The 12,106-nt window shown below is 39.3% G+C and overlaps 1 pseudogene; it reads right to left on the bottom strand.

The window, feature by feature from the left end:
• Window positions 1-11,461, bottom strand: part of LOC140923943 (uncharacterized) — a 30,219-nt pseudogene extending 18,758 nt beyond the window's left edge.
• Between the last annotated feature and the right edge of the window lie 645 nt (window positions 11,462-12,106).

The following is a 12,106-nucleotide window of genomic DNA, read 5'->3' as shown; positions in this document are numbered from 1 at the left end:
TCAATAATTCGTTTCCAAAATAAACTGAAACGGTTCTTTACTCACATCTCTTTTCCAGTGAAGCGCTTTTAAAGTACGAAAACATGTCTAGTTTAAACAGTCTTCTATTGAGTTTTTACTCTTCTCATTACATAGAAAAACCTCGTAACGGCGGACGAGGTAAAATAGAAAGGAAGAGAGAGGACCCTGGGATCGAAGCTGTTAGGAAATGGCAGACTCGGTGGTCCCAAATGAAATAAGAAATAACCTGGAAATAAGCCTCGTAAATACGTGCAGACGTAATGTGTCACAAATCTGTCTGTGTTTTTAGGGGTATATAACCTGTGCTACTCAAATCAAGGGTCACTCTTTATGGCAACGCTAGAGGGTGAAAAACGCTTGCTGAACGTGAAGTCCGGCTAACAACAATTCTAGGGATTTTAAAAAAAGCCGGTGAACGAATCAGATCATATTCGAGACTAAATGAGCGCCTCGAGTCAAACATTAATCCGTAATCCACAAATCCTTTAGGCTTTTCCGCGTCTCTTCTCACCTCCCTTGTTTGTTTGAACTAGCCAAGTCATTAATATGTATTTTCCTTAACAGTTATGTATGTATCTTTTTTAAACAGTTAGTGTTATGCCGAACTGGCTTTACTAACTTAATAAAGGAAAGGTGAAGGAGAAAAAATGCTAAAAGTAGGAAGGAAAAGAAAAAGAAAAGAAAGAAAGGAAGACAAAAAGCACAAGAAACTAGATTGCCAGGATTCGAGCTCGCGCTTCTCGGCCAGCTGTTAGCTTCGCGTGCCTGAAACTTCACCACGCAGCCAAGAAAACAAAATACAAGACACGTTCGATCTCTGAATATTATGTCAGGAATAATCACGCGACCCACCGTCTGAAAAAGAAACACTTCTCACACGGTTTCAAATGCAAATAAGATTTAGAAAAAGAGACGTTAATCGTGCAAATATCTTTTGCAGAAAAAAATTAAAGCAGAAGAGAGTGTGACCTTCCAAAACATTTTTTCTTCAATGACCGACTGTTGTGATGTAGTATCGGTGCTGCCAGCAGCCCGACTAATAAAGGCAAGTAGAATCTTTGAGGCTGAACAAAACGCTAATCGACCGTGAGAAATGAAGGAGTCTTTCCTAGCTTTTTAATTGCCACCGTAGTCGAGCACGCAACATTAAAGAAGCAGCTGATCGTGAATCGATTGGCGTCAAAAAAGGGCCCATTTTTCAGTTTAATTTATTTCTTTAAGTCATTCTGCATATATTACATTCAGCATAATTATGTCGTTCCGCAAGCCATGCCACATGCCATTCCGCAAACTCATTCCCCCTTTTACCCTCACAGAAAAACAAAACTGTTACTTTTAACGACTGTATTTTAAGGATTTATGGTAGCAATATCAACGATTTTAAGACACTACCACATGCTTTTCCATCGCGATGATTTAACCCTACTTTTGCATGTCTTGAAAGGCTGAAAATGTTCCTTCAAATTTCGAGCTTATTTCTTACAGAAATAACCTGAGGCGAAAACAATCCATATATTTAAACAAAACATGGCCCCTACTAAATAGTTATAGCAAAAGAAGACTGGCTGCTATGTTTTAGATTGAACACGATTATTTTGAACATAGTGAAATTTTGAGCTGGCGCATAGCCAAATACGGCAAAATTGTTTTTAACGGTTTATTTCAAAAGGAAAGCGTATTTCAAAAAACTAGTTCCATTTTACTGAAGGTAGTACCTTAGCCTTTCGCTGGACAAAAAAATGAGCCGAATCGATTTTTCGACTGTGGCCACGAATTTTCGATTTTTGTTTGATTTTTACTGACATTCACTCTTAAGGGTTTTAGGGTGTTTAATTTTTCCAAAGTGCCTCCTGGATCTGAATAATTCTAAGCCATTTTCTTTTTGTCCATGAATGTCACTTTTTCCTGCAATGTTTTGTCACGCTGCGCCAGCTCCTCAATAACGTTTTTAGCAGGATGATTAATTCTCACGGATAGTGATTTACAGATCCAAATCTCGAAGAAGCGGATTGTAGCTTAAGCTAAAGCTACATCAACTATCAAGGAGAACTGCGATGTGACTAAGTCATGATTGCAAAGGAATTCTAAACTCCAGCTTGTTTTTCAAAGGATAGTGCGAGTCTTTGTACTGGAACGCGTAATTCCTCCCTTAGTGATAACTTTTGAATTAGCTTAACAGTCTTGCGACTGCCGTGAAATTTGCAAGCAATGTGTAGGTCATGTAAGCACAACTAATTGTCGACAGCTTCTTCTCAAATCTTATATTTGCACTATAACTGTTTTTGTTCATTTCTCATTATTAAAAAAAAAAAAAGTGTCCATGGACCCGGTCCAAAATCTTTCGATAAAAATAAAAAAGTGTCCATGGACCCGGTTTTCGAGATTACTAGCAGAGTTCCACGTGCGGCGCCCCAAAGCTGAGGAAATCTACCCATCCCAGAAAATTTGGTAATCACGTGACCGTACACCGACCGGGCGACCGAGCGTCCGTCCGCACCACAGGGAAACCAATGTTTACTCTCACACTTTCTAGCTAGTTTGGGAGCCCAAAAGAAAACTAATTGCACATCAATGCTATGATCAATTGACAGGGTTACCGCTGACCAGTATCACCTGACCGTACCGCAGGCTCAAGTGTCGACCCATCGAGGTCGAGTATTTCTGAGGTTATCGGTTGACATATTACCAGTTTCAAATGACCGCAGGCTCAAGTTTTTTTTTTTTCCAATGATCCATATGAAATATGTTGTGTTTTTGTTACTTTGGCCCCGCACTGTTAAGATTCTGATTTCAAACTGACCTCGGATGCCAAAATTCAGGCATTTTATTATTATTTTTTTTTAATACAGGCGGGGAAGACCTTTTCTTACTATGGTCACGCTCTACGTCCAATTTTTATGTTCTGATTGGTCAAAATTTTGACAGGTGAGTTCATGCGGAAAATTTATGTAGCATCTTGAAAGTTGTTCACTTTGACAGCTGAAGCGGACAGAGTTTTGTGTCAACTTGTGATGTTTTTAACTGTCTTTTTCCACTGTACGTACAAAATGAAATACAGCTGCTACCAAGAGTCTTCTGTTATTCATGGCTGGTTTGTTTATTGGGTTTTTTGTTTGAGAAATGCGTCGCATGTCAAAATTGGGTAATCCGATAACGGATGGCATCGTTTTCGTTTTTCACCTTGCTTAATGCGTAAGACGCTCTAAAAGTCTTAAAGTGGCCTTTCTCTATAGCTTTCAGGAACTGAATCACGAATGGTAAACCTTAGTAAATATTGCATTTGATGTTTGTTAATTTGTTATATCTAATTTCATGAAGTCGAGCACAGTTTATGCGGAAAGATTATGCACGTTTGTAAGATTTGAGCCAATGATCTGACCCAGTATCAGGTCCGGTTTGATATAAGCTTACAGAACTTTAAAAGGCCTTCAGCTATATTTTGTCACCGTAAATAGGAAAAAACGCTCCAAAGAATATATATTTAGTTGTAAATTTGGCTGTAGAAACAAAACTTTGAACGATTTGCTTGCTTCGAGGAGTTCATCTTTGAAAAAAGCAAACACCGGAAGGCCGGCTTATTGTAGAACATAATTACTTAATACCTGTCTTCGTGAATGAAAATTGTTGTCTCTGTATATCTTTCACCGAATTATATTTCTTTCATTGATAGTTAGTAGTCTCTCTTGCAATTTTCATCGCTGTGCCGTTTGTCTTCAGTCGTTCATGAACATCGCTTGCAGGAGTACTCAAAATTCCGCGCGTATCAAACGATTTTGAAGATTACACATAGTTATAAACCCATTAAATAAAAAATAAATGTATTAAATTCTTAATGTTCATTCAAACACCCTACACAGCTCGCACTGCAAATTTGACGCTTGTGAGAACCGGCTGGCCGTATAGGTGATTTTGGAAATTTTTTTAACGGTTTCGCTAAAAGCCCACGTGTACTTCGATCGACCTGAATATTGAATGAGTGCAATTTGTATTGCAAAATTGTGAAATGCTTCACTAATTCCCTTGCATTTAGCCTTTCCCTCGAAAGTCACATGAATGTGCTCTAAAGTTAACTGATTTGTGGAATACAATTTTTTTTGTTTGATTTAAATTATAAATTTATTAATGGGAGCTTCGCTTTTTGCCCTGGCGAAATTTATATATTAAGAATTGCATATTGGTCAGGATTGGAGATTTTTCAGCAAAATCGGGGTAATCTCTTCGAAATTGGGATGGTTAGACAGCCTGCTGAGAGATAATTAATACACCCAGACACAGAATGCATAAGTTTTGGTGCGCTACAGGGCGTGGCCTTTATCCATTCCTTTCCATTGCCAACCCCTGGCGAAATTCTGTTAAACACATTTCAATAACTGGGTCAACATACCTTCATGTATTAAAAAACTCTCCCGACCCGCGTGCCTAAATACCAAATACCAAAAATTAAGAAAACCCATATTGTAGCACCGAAATACCGTATACCTGAATAAAAAAGACCCCGGGCACCTGAATACCCCAAACCCCTGGCCGGGTCTGCAGAATGGTTTCCTTCGCTTGTTTGGTGATGGATTTTGGTTTTTCAAGATAGTAAATATAATAGGCTCGCAAGGTGTTAGTCTTTTTTTTCGTTTTCCTATTTTATTTGGTTTATTATTTCGCTGCTTGTATTTTCTAGTTAAGTTTGGATTCGTACATGTTGGCCTAGTACATTTCTCGTCGCATGTAATTGAGATCTTTCAGTAGACCAATTCCGAGATATTAAAATTCATACTTGTCTGCAAGGCTTGGGGAACTAAAATAAAAGAAATCATCGTGATGCTCAGCAATGAATAATACATTTCTTTTGTTATATTCCCCCAAGCAAATTCTAGGTGACCTTTTTAGGGTAAAAATCCGTTAAACATAGGCAATTATACCATTTTTCAGACGTTCGAAAATCCTAGGAGAGGCAGGCAAGCAAGAAATTTTACAAAAAATGTTCCGAAAATTCTAGATATCAAATCGTCTTCCGAACAGATGTTTTCCGAAAATTGTCGTTGGGTGCCCCTGGCAAGATCTATGTCGCCCTAATTCCCTAAACTTTGGTTTTACTAGGTATTATTTCTTGTTATATAAACACCAATGAAATACCAGGTGAGCTTTCGTGCGAAAACATATTTTCACACGTGAAAATAACATGTTATTTTCACATGTGAAAATATCACCGTTGCTATGGGTTATATAATAAATTGCGCCTTTTGCACGAAAAAACTGTTTCAGTGAAATGGTTTGGTATTTCATTGGTGTTTATATAATAAATAGAACATTACATAGCCGCTTGGAGATGCGAGATTTCTCTTCTCGTGATGAAAATATTTCACTCGTTCGCTGCGCTCACTCGTGAAATATTTTTCAACACTCGAAGACAAATTTCGTATCTCCGCGCGGCCATGTAATATCCTCTATATATTTATCAAGGAAGAATGGAACAACTTTTCCATAACACCTGTACAAATGGTCCCATTCCCTTTGTAGCCAGGCCAACACGAGCAGTTGTAAGAGCCAAGGGTGTTAGTACAGTTTGCATTTACGTGACAATCATGACTTTCGCTCTTGCATTCATCAATGTCTGGAACAAAAATTCGAAAAGAAAATTTCAACAGACAGTAATCCAAAGAGATATTGTGCCTAAAATAAATAGAAAAATGTTAAGACGCTCTTGTAATATCAAGAGGCACGTGTAAGCAAATTCAGACACATAATAAACATTTTGTTTCTTACATAAATCCAGTTAATTCTAGACCTAGACCTAATCTTAAGGGAAATGCTACCACATACCCCCAAAACGGCCTTTTGTATCATTACTTGAATTAATTGAGGCCTTTCAGAAACACCTTTGGCTTATATTGGACTGTAATAGGGTATTGCATACTGTTAGTAGTCAGTACAATGTCTTTACATGTATATGGAGTTGATATGGGACACATTCTTGAATTTGGCTTCATTTTGACCTCTAAAAACTTTCTTTAACATTGAAAAAGCTTGTTGCTAGCAAGTTCCTGTACTTCATGTGCCTCATTAATAAAAAGGCATATATTTGAGCGATCTACGAAAGTTCTAATTCAGCATATATAATAATTGTTGCTGTCGTAATCCAGCACAAACATACTCCTCCTCGCGTTTCTTACAAAAGGTTTCGTGCATTTTTTCTTTGTTTTGTTTTCACATTCTTCTCATTTTTTTGCCATAGTTCATATTCTGTTAGACTTTTTTAGGTCTTTAATTCTTTTAGCTTTTTTTTTGTGTGTTTTAAGGTCTGAATTGTCTAAGTTTTGTTATTTCTTTTAGGGCTTTTTGTTTTTAAGGTCAACAGTAATCTGTTCCGTTCAGATTTCAACTGCGGTTAATTTTTTCCTGTCCAACTAATTCAAGGTCTTTGCTTCGTTCACTTTTCCTTTCTTACTCTAACTTTGTCTATTGTTTTCATGTAACGTGCACATTTAATGTTGTTTTAGTCTAGCAACCAAACTGATTGTAATTGATTTAATCAGAAAATGAAAGCGCGTTAAAACGGTGACCAATTTGCAGTACAATTCCTTAGACGTTATGGATCCCATCGAGGAAATTGGGAGACATCAAATTTGTGAACAAGTGAGAACGGAAAGCGACACTTTCGGCCGACAGCTTGGATCTTACAGACACTGCTGAAGCAATCAGAGTAACAATTAAGGCTAAGGCAGCGCACCCAGAAAGAAAAGAGCTATAATTATTGATCATCGTTAGCATTTGGTGGACAGACTGTCAGTTGGTCGGTAAAGAAAGGGAATCGATTCTTTACCAACTAGCGAAAAAATGGTTGTCGTTTGAAGAATCTGGCTTCATTTCGTATTACATTTTAGAACGTAAGACAAATGACGCTGCACTTTTGGACGATCTTGAGACTGAGGATGATTTGAAGGAGCGAGCGATTGGCACGCCCACCAGAGCGAGAGGTTTGAGGACTCTTTATACAGCAAACTTTAGGCTGGAGTCTCATCTGCGAAAGAGACCATCGAACAGAGTTTGGAACTAGATCTCAATTTGGTTGAATACGTTCTACACTATCACTCGTTCGCAACCGTCTAGTAGATCTTCTAACCAATTGATCGATGCAGACAGAGTCAGAGTCTTAAGGTCAACGCCGCCGAATAAGTGGCAAGTCAAACACTGTGAAAAATTTAAACTTTATTGCTGATTTATATGACGATGCTGTGATGCGAACCCTTCCGAAGATAATGCAGCATCTCAGTCTGAATCCTTTAGCACATGGATTTCAAGTCACCGAGTTAAGCAGGATACAGAAGCAGTAGGATGACCGGAGCAAGAACCTCTGCCAATTGAACTATCCGGCTGATATACGTGAAATTACAAATTACGTTTTTTTACGTTCTTCAGCGACAAAACCGGTTAACCGAGTTGCTAGAAGAGCAACAATTACAGAATTTACTGCCTTCACTGACACTGACCACGGTAACTGGGGATCCATTGCAGTATTCCTAATTCAAACCAAGTTGTGACTGGCAAGTAGAAACTAAATTCAGCGCATGCTTTAGTCTACAATAATTAGAGCAGTATTTACACAAAGAACCCAAGGACCTTTTCAACGGATGTCTCTACCTTGACGAAGTGGCTACCCGGACGCTATGAATGGGCACCTTTACAAGATGTCCAGCCCCAGCCTAGGCACCTTAAGAAGATTAACGACCTCCATCCAACCAGGGCATGAGAGGGAATTATACAGATTTTCCCTCTTGCTTAGTCAGTGCCAGAGCGCAATATTAACTCTAACCCTCCTTTCTATTCTCAACGATCTTCACAACTTGTAAAAAATAGTCACTTATAAAGCATCCAGTTACGCTTCAAAGCGGATGGCGCCGAGAATAAAACAATAGGAGAGTGACAGGAGGGGCGATTCCCCCGCCGACTTCGTGAACTTTGTTAATGCAGAAGTGAAAATTTCGACCGATCAAGGCCTCCAGCGAGGAGCGCTCAATTATTTGGATGGTTCCTCGGTTCGACCTGATCGTTCTAGAAAAGGAAAAGGCTCTTACAAGTGCAAAATGTCTGGGGAAAAGCGCATTTCGCATCACTCCTTCAATCACGTGACAGAGGTAACCGCTGGCTCACTCAACCCCACTAGCCTCTACCAAGAGTCATGATTGTCAAAAATACTTAAAGAAAACCCGAGTGCCAAAGAGGAAAAAGAAGGCGATTTGCTTTGACTTCTACAATCCTACAATTAGAGCCAACATTTGTAACCAGCAAAGGACCTTTAAGAGCTGCTTTAACGTCTACATTCAACAGGACCACATGACGAAACCTTCCCTCCCAATCAGGAGGCCACCAAGAAGCTAAGCCCTTCTCTTCACCAGCAAACTGTATCATGCTCCAGCTCGACGCCTGTTGTACCGCTTCGTTCGTTTTTAACGATATCGCAGCCACGTTCAGGGTGAAGGGCATGAATACACAGCTAATGGTGAAGACCGTCAATGGTACAAAGTCGCTCGACATTAAGGACTTGAATGGATTATTTAGCCGTTATGGACTTGAAATGAGAGAATCCCGTGAAGCTGCCGATGAAATTCGCTATAAAAGAAGAACTTTCCACACCCAAAAACGTGCCAACGCCTGAGCTCGCCCATCTTTGGAAACATCTCAGCCAAACACATGCCTCCACGGTTACTTAATGTCAGGATCGGTCCTCTGATTTCTTCAAACTGCAAGAATAGACGTATGACGAAGTGAAAATGGTGTTCCTTTCGCCATCAGACCTTGCCTGAATGAGCAATAGTGTTGGCTATTGTGTGGGTATTCTCCGCGCAGGAGAATAACCGGTGCAGGATCGGTCTTCTGATTTCCTCAAACTGCAGGAATAGACGTATAAGGAAGTGAAAATGGTGTCCCTTTAGCAATCAAACCATTCCTGGATGAGCAGTAGTGTTGACTATAGTGTGGGTTATTCTACGCGCCAACGGGCCCGGATCATCAGCTTAGCTCAAGTGGATTATTATGTCTCCACCTGTTTGCTTTCGTCTGTTTTGTGTTTCTGTATTTTCTGTTCCTTCGGCTGAGGGAAGACCAAAGTCGTAAAGGAAGACTTCCTCGTCGCGTGTTGAACGCTTTGCAGCGCCGGACGAATCTGTGTGAGATATGATTCGGGCGTAATAATAATGTGCTTGCCCTTCGAATTGAGGATAAGACTAACCTATTCATGCACCGGATCTTCAGATAAGCTTTAAAAGTCATAAATATGATCGCCGCGTAATTAACCAAATCACTTATAAGTAATCATTGCACCTCTGTATATGTGCGGCTTCGAGCAATACAGATGTCAGTTGCCACAGAGTTGCTGCAAAGGAGTTGGTTCAGAGATAAGACACCTCGACCACCACTTTATGATAAAAAGAGAGAAATGAGAAAAGTTAGAGAAATGGTACGGTTACTCCACAAGTACTGAGCGAGATGCTCGAACTAGACTTCAGTAAACGAAGAAGCGACAAAGAGCAATGAATATTCACTAGAAGACAATAAATTTCTGAAGATAAAGGTTAGCCAGGAAATTGGTCACACCAAAGGTCTTTGCGAACGTCCTGTGGCAGTTGCATTGGTGACGCTAGACCTCTTGTAAGGCTGCGGTCCCAGAATTAAATTTTGTACCTCAACTGGCATTACAGGTGTGATATTTGTTATAGATGATAATAATACTAGGGCAAGAATTGAACTTACCTTCCGGCACGGTACTCATATTGCAGTAAACATGAACAATCGTTCCACTTAAAGATATCCAGTATTTGCCGCTGTCCAATTTTTTGCCTTCGTTTTTGTTTATTTCCTGACATGATGTCGCTGGCAGCTCAGGAATAGAACCAAGGGGAACTAGAATTTACAAAAAACAAGCCGTCTAAATATTGCACACTTTAAAATCAACCGTTCAATGTTCACGTTGTTATCATGATTACATACGTTCAAATAAAATTATATTTTTTGGTTCAGTTCTTTTTTAAAATGTCTATTGTCTGCGGGTATTTTTTGTTAAGGTGTTTCAGTTTGACATGTTTTTTTATCCCAAAAAGATCGTTTTCAATTCCCTACACTCGACCTTCGCAATACAAGACTCCTGTTCTTCCGTGATTTTGTATGTAATCAGCAATGTCACTTCCAGAGAGGCGCTCAGCCACAGTGAAACGTTGAATGTTTGTTGCTGCGTAAATATAGGTTAATTTAACCTTACAACTTCAGAAAACCTTTGACAGGAACAAGCGTAGGTCGTTTTTTTAAAACTGACAACACCACCCGAGGAAATATCTCTTTTTTGGCATGACAAAACGAAATTAAATCCCGTATAGCCTGAAAAGCAGGTGTTTGGAGTGGAAAGGAGATGGTAACGTAAGACGCGCGAGACTGACACGCTGGTTACAGGCTAATCCTATACGCAATAAAGGGACTTTAAAACTATTTAATTTTGTTTTCTAATTTGTCTGCAAGTAATCGGACTCTCGTCAATTCGTTAGGTGTGGCCTTGTGTGACATGTACAAATTATCACCTTTCTATGGATTCACTGTTGGCATCAAAACAGAACTAAAAAGAGCTACGTCAAGCTTTTTGTCATCGTTATAAAATGCTACAACATATACTTGGATCAATTAAATTCCAAAAATAATAGCCCAGTTTTGGTATTTAAGCGTGTATTTTATACGCATTGAAACTGTTTCCTGGTGTCCGTTACTGCTGATGGCGAGGATGAATATGGATTGAACTGAATTGAAAAAAAAATGAGCCATTTTTTTCAAATTGTAATGCTGTGCCTGCAAAAATCATGAAAAAAATTATGTTGATGAAATTTGTTTGATATCTTCCTCGTTACTCTACAGAAGCATTTTGTTTAAGGTTAAAGGCACTAAGTAATGACTTCAGCACAGAATTGACTTAAAACAGCAATTTTCTTTGTGATATAGCCCCTTTAAAGCAAACAAAGTAACTAAAAATCTAACTGAAAGTGAAGCAAAGTTGTTTCGAGGTGATAAATGCTTAAAAAGCGGATGTATACCGTTTAAAACAGTTTCAAAGTTCTTTACCTCTACTGACGTCAAGTTTGACATAAAGACGATGAAGGTCGGGAACAAAATCCTCAGGTCTGCAGGCTTCCTTTGTGCGATTATTGAACTCACACTTGCTTTCTTTAACCACAAAGTTGAAGCTTTGGCAGACTTTTTCCTCTCTGCATATAAACAAGCACTCCGCATACCCGGATCGTACCCATCGGGTTTCATAGATGTGTCCCTTCAGCATCTTGCCCTGCATGGGTATCTGGCGAGGTCCGTTACACTGATCTGTAGTTGCTGCTTTGCGGATCAGACCAAGAGAGAAGATCGTGAAAAGAAGTCCCGTAGCAGCGGTCTTTTCATGCATCTTTGCAAAACGAGAATACCTGGTTAAAAAAAGAATATCACTTTGGTCTGTGTACCGAGCATGTCATATATGGGGCGCAAACGGAGAACCTGCAAAATTTTGAGACTCGAGTTTTCCGCGAATTAGCCTATACCAGAGCATTTTCAGGTGCTTTTGAAACCCGATATTCTAGATCTTTCTATAATTTATTCCTTTGGGTGGTGTTTTTAATCTTCAGCGAATTTGAAATGACGATTTTTCCAACCCTCTCCTTCTCCCTCCTCGCGTCGGTTGTTCTATCTCACGAGGGCTATTGGTTGTTTGCCATATTTTTTAACTGAGTAAACTTCATAATTAGCTTGCGGTGCATAGTATATTTTTCATGTAAACGCCCAGAGCGTTAATTAATGGCATGCAGTCACTACGCTGAAGGACGAAATGGGTGTTTTTAGTGTCGTCTTTCGTCACTGCCTTCTTTCTATTAAACTTGTCCTTTCGAATTCCACGACCCGAGAAAAACCTTCCCCTACACAAATAAAAACGATCACAGTGCGTCCTATTTATCGCGATACTTGCCCTTTTGATTATTATTTTCGTTCTATTCTGATTATTTATCTCACTCCTTACTCTATCCTTTTCCTCCTTCGTACCTGTCAGTTCCACATATTGTCATGATAATAA

Source organism: Porites lutea, chromosome 14 (assembly GCF_958299795.1).
Source record: "Porites lutea chromosome 14, jaPorLute2.1, whole genome shotgun sequence".
Lineage (NCBI taxonomy): Eukaryota > Metazoa > Cnidaria > Anthozoa > Scleractinia > Poritidae > Porites > Porites lutea.
The sequence above is the reverse complement of the archived record's forward strand: the minus strand, read 5'-3'. Positions and strand labels throughout refer to the sequence as shown.